We start from the raw sequence: 5,595 nt of genomic DNA, 5'->3' as shown, positions 1-5,595 counted from the left end.
GCAACTCTATTTTCATGAAGAGATATCAAAAGTTTTTCTTGTAGGACACATACTTTGTACACTTCTTCAATGTATTTTCCCTCCATTTTTCAGTTATTCTAATCATTGAAATTATTATATGATGGTCTCAACATACATCACTGCCTCTGTGTGCTATCATGTTCTTTACCATGGAAATTACTTTATCACTGGCTATTACTTTATATTATTAAACAAGAAACACTTCCTGATGTTCCAAAAAATTGTATTGATTTCGCCACGAACTTACTTTTGACTTCTTGCACCATCTTCAGGTGACAACTGAATGTCGTAAACAATTATACAATTGGTTGGTTGTTTTTGGGGGGATGGAGACCAGACAGCAAGGTCATCGGCCTCATCGGATTAGGGAAGGAAGTCGGCCGTGCCCTTTGAAAGGAACCATCCCGGCAATTATACAATTACTTACGACTAAAAGATATACTATTTTCGCATAAGACACAAAAATGGTGACGTGTAGAGTGTTTATTTAGGAAAGTATTACATATTTTGCAATGTAGAAATAATTTCACTATGTAAATTAGGTTATCAGAGCAGGAAAAAGGCTGGACATTAAGATAAAAAGAGATAAGTTTGGCAGATCATCTTTTAACAGAAAGCCACTCATATGGAGTAAAATGTGAAGCTTTACATTCTGTAAACAAATGCAGAAAGATAACCCTGCTGGAAATAGTGAAACTCACCAAACGTATGACACGGAATTCCATCTCAGAATTAAGTGAACAAACTCAATTTCCTTTTTACCTACTTTTAAATTAAGTTTCGGTTAACAATAATAGATTAAAACAGTAAAATAAAAATTAATTTTTATCACTAGTTAAATTTACCTCTACAAGAAACTAGATTTCCTTTACATATGTTTCTGGATGGGGTCTGCCTTTAGGAAAACACAATTTTCCTTTTCATCCCAAACGTGTTTCACTGCAGTTGATGCATCATCAGTGGGCTTTTATTTTATGGTTGTTAAACATAAAGAATGTTCTTTCCTGTTAGTATTTACGGTTTAAAACATGTTTTAACTGTGACTGATTTCACATCAGGAAAACCACACCATGTGGTGAAAAGGTAGGAATTCATAATTTTATGTGTTTCATAGAAAATCTGGAATTACGAATTAAAAATTAATATTTACGTGTATAGAAACAGAAAATAACCTTCTTTATGTTTAACAGCCATAAAATAAAACGCCACTGATGATCTTGCAACTGCAATGAAACATGTTTGGGATAATAAACAAAATTGTGTTTTGCTAAAGGTGGACCCCAATCAAAAACATATGTATTGTTAAAGCAAACATGGACAAAAGAGCATCAACCCCAAGATGATCTGTTTCTTTTTTTAATTTGTGTAATTATTTCTGCATGAGAAGAATTGTGATACTTCCCTATGTAACGATATACTAGTCATCATCTTTGTATCTTCTGTGTAGCTAATACCTGAGCAAGTCGCATATTATTGCATCTGTGTGTGCGACATTCAGTTGTTACCTGAAGATGGGCTAAAAAGCCGAAAGCCGGTAAATACAATTATGGAGAACATCACTCGGTGATTTCTATTTAATGTTGTAATCATCCAAGCACTGACCGAAAATTTAATTAATATTATATGGTCAATTAATGATGTACAATACCGATTATTCCTCGCAAGCTTATGATGATTGTTGTCCTGAACATAGGTATTTGTCAATTTCAGCTGGTCGAAAGTTTAAAATGACCTAAGTTTACCTCAGTTTTCATTTATTATTACTTCTCTGAGAAATCCCCACAGCATTTGTCATAGGTATTTTGCCTATTCGAGCATTTTAATCTCGACCAAGAATCAGTTGCTCAGATTACAGTATATTACAAAATTGTTTTTTTCACCTTTTTCCCCTTTTCAGGAGCGTACACCGATCATTGTCATATGTCCTCGTTCTCTTTAAATCGTGCAGTTACCATGATTTTATTTATCTCGAAATAACTCGGTAACTTCTTCTTCCACTAAATCTATTGATATAGTTACTCAACACAGAGCTCGTTCTGTTTCCTCTAGTAAATTTTATATCATTGTCTATTGGTTCAAACCTTGGTTCCTGTTGCTCATATTTGCACAGCATGCCGCTTCAGCAGAGAACAGCTCGGCGAGTATCGACTCACAGGCAGAGCGAGTTAGCAGACTGTTCCCTCAGTAAGCCGTTCGCCGCAGGAATCTCTGCATCTGAACAAACACCCTTTGTTCCACTCTACTGTGCATATTCACAAAGTGAGGATTGTCCGGGGAGCCACAAAGGTGATGTCTGGAGTTCCAGCAGTTCTTCATATCCAGAGGCTGTTTATTTCCTCTTCAACTGTATTTTTTCACCAGCGAGGATACTAGTAATTACTGAAGAATGATGTACTCCTAATTTCTGTATGCTCTTAGTACAGCAATTCCCCATTTGTTAACCTCCGAGGCTTAAAGTATTGTAAAGCTCTAAAAGGTTATATTAGCAGATTTTACATTCACTGAGTACAATTCCCAAAAAGGTACTAAAATATGATATGCAGCCATTATATTGACTGATGCTAGTTTTTTCACTGTATAGACAATAAGGTGAAACCTCCTCATCTATCATCCTCTTCATCAATTTTCTTAACATACGTGTAACTCTCTGCAAAATCTATTGAATATGGTTGTATAACATGTTTTGTTGAAATGTAGTCACGTAACACCTCAAAGTAAAGTTTAACTTTTTCTTTACTGGACGCAACCTGGAAATGGACGCACACTCATTTTGATTCTCGGACAATACAAAAGCCTCTTGTGTGCTTCAATAATCTGTAGTTTACTTGTACTCAACATATCTTTCACTACTGCTTTTCCAATGAGATTTCCAACAGCAAAGAAAAATCATCACATAGTGAACATTATTTAAGGCTGCCGCCGCTCTTCACTTCCCATTATTCATGTCCTTCTGCTGAATCAATCTGCTGCTTGAAAGCCGGTTGCTGTTGTATGCCTCATAGACCTTTGTTTTCTGTGGAACACTTTTCTTCTTTCTCCCTTGAGGAGTCTATTTCCAAACTATTTTTTTCCAAATGTTCTCATCTTTCCTTCCTCGAGGTACGATGCCCCAAAATATGTATTATTTCTACTTCATCGATTGTCGTCTTCTGGTTCCCATAAATTCCATTGTTTTGTTATTTTTCACATGGCTCATCCTCTAACTGCTGCACATTCCTCTCCATAGTAACTATCCCGTGCCAGCACCATCTTATGCTACATATATAAATGACGATGGCATCTATTCTTTCGGACATGTCCGAAAGAACAGATACCATGTTCATGTAGATAAGGCTTACCGGCCAATGATCTTCTTCGGTGCGGATGCACTCACATTGCTCAAACTCATACGGGAATCGGTAGACTGACTGCCGCGAGTAGTGAGTATATTGGGCAGGGGCACTAGAAATGTAGTGTGTTGGCAGTAAGTTGGAAATGTGGGTCTCACGGGGATATCCTCTATGTCCTCGATGGCTCAATGGGACAGAGCATCTACCATGTAAGCAGGAGATCCCGGGTTCGAGTCCCGGTCGGGACGCGCATTTCTAACTGTCCCAGTTGATATTAATCAACGCCTGTAAGCAGCTAATGGTCTTGATTTCATTGTAATTTTATTTCGCACTACGTCTTATTAGTTCTCTGTATCTAAATCGTATGCAGTGATGTATTGGGAGTTGAAGAGGCCAATAAATACACTCAGATCTCTACAAAAGTATAGCTAATTAACATCATTTGATAATATGTCGACGTAACAACTGAGATGTGGATAACTTTAAACTGCTGTAAGTTCTTCTTTGGTACTAAGCTAAACACAGTAAGAGTAATGTTCTTGATATAACATGCAGTCTTCGATGCTGTTGCACTCTGATAGTTTCTGAATATTAGCAATACTCAGTAGCATCGTGCTACAGCTACATCTACATGACTACTCTGCGGCTCACACTCAAGTGCCTGGCAGAGGGTTCTTCGAATCACTTTCAGAATACTTCTTTACCGTTCACTCACACAGTAAGTGGAAAAATTAAACTTAAATCTTCCTGTAAGAGCTCCTATTTTTTTTAGTTTATTATGACGATCGTTTCTCCCTATGTAGGCTGGCACCAACAAAACGTTTTCACAATCAGAGGAGGAAGATGGTGATAGAAACTTCGTGTTACGTCGATGTATTATCCTCACTGCAGTCTTCCGTACTATTGTTACTAAGTCTATAGATGCAGTGAATCAGGGGTGGTCCTCTACATCTACATGATACTCAGCAAGCCATCTAATTGTATGTGGCGGAGGGTACTTTCGGTACCACTGTTTGGTCCCTCCAACCCTGTTCCACTCCCGAATAGTGCGTGGGAAGACCGATGGTTGGTAAGCCTGCGTACTAGTTTTAATTGCTCTAATTTTGTCCTCGTGGTCAATACGTGAGATGTATGTGGGGGAAAGAAATATGTTGTTTGACTCCTGCTGTCCCGAAATTTCAATAATAAATCTCTCCGTGATGCACAACGCCTTTCTTGTAACGTCTGCCAGTGGAGTTTGTTTAGCATCTCCGTAACGCTCCCTCTCCAGCTAAACGATTCTGTGACGAAACGAACCGCTCTTCATTGGATCTCCCCTGTCTCCTCTATCAGTCCTACCTGACAGGGATCCCACATAGCTGAACACTACTCAAGAATCGGGCGAACAAGCGCCTTATAAGAGACTTCTTTCATGGATGAGTTACATTTCCTTAAGATTCTTCCGATGAATCTGAGTCTTGTGTCAGCTTTTTCCACTCTCTGTTTTATGTGGTAATTGCACTTAACGTCACTCTGGACGGTTAAGCCTAGATATTTTACGGCAGTCGTTGTCTGCAGCTGTTTGCCATCAATAGTGCAGCTATACAGTAGTGGATTTCATTTCCTATTTATGCGCAGCATGTTACATCTATTTAGGTTCCGTGTCAATTGCCAGAGTCTGCACCATTAATCAATTCGCTGCAGATCGTTCTGCAAAGCCTTGCTGTCTTTTGGCGTTGCTACTTTGGTATAAACAATTGTATCACCTGCGAATAGCTTTAAAAAGCATCCGACGCTTTCTACTAAATAATTTATATACTTATATTTTGAACAGCAACGGTCCTATCACATTTCCCTATGGTTCTTAGCATACTACCCTTACATCGTCGATTTGGTTCCGCTAAGAGCAACGTGTTGAGTTCTATCTGCTCCGATACTCCGTATGCTCATACTTTTTTCATTAAACAGCAATGTGGGACGGTGTCAAATGCCTTACTGAAATCAAGGAACACGGCATCAGTCTGATGGCCGTTGTCCACTGCGCTTGGATCTCATGGAGGAACATAGCGAGCTTGTAACACCATAGCTCTAATGTTGTACTGAATTATTTCGCTTTTGTTTCATTTAATGTTACATCGCTGAGCTTCTGTAAATGTGTGTGATTGAATCGATAACATAAAACTGTATATTTCTTTCTTTGCACAAACTTTGATGTCATGTTTTGGTTCTATGCAATTTAGTATATCAGTCGGTTAAACTCTTTGCC

The 5,595-nt window shown here is 38.4% G+C and overlaps 1 non-coding gene across 1 annotated transcript; it reads left to right on the top strand.

Annotated features, from left to right (window-relative positions):
• The first annotated feature begins 3,523 nt into the window (after nt 1-3,523).
• Nucleotides 3,524-3,598, top strand: Trnat-ugu. The gene has a single exon. It is a non-coding gene; the product is annotated as a tRNA-Thr (tRNA).
• The last annotated feature ends 1,997 nt before the right edge of the window (nt 3,599-5,595 follow it).

This window comes from Schistocerca americana, chromosome 1, assembly GCF_021461395.2.
Source record: "Schistocerca americana isolate TAMUIC-IGC-003095 chromosome 1, iqSchAmer2.1, whole genome shotgun sequence".
Taxonomy (NCBI): Eukaryota; Metazoa; Arthropoda; class Insecta; order Orthoptera; family Acrididae; genus Schistocerca; species Schistocerca americana.
Note: the sequence above shows the minus strand (reverse complement) of the source record. Positions and strands in the feature narration are given on the sequence as shown.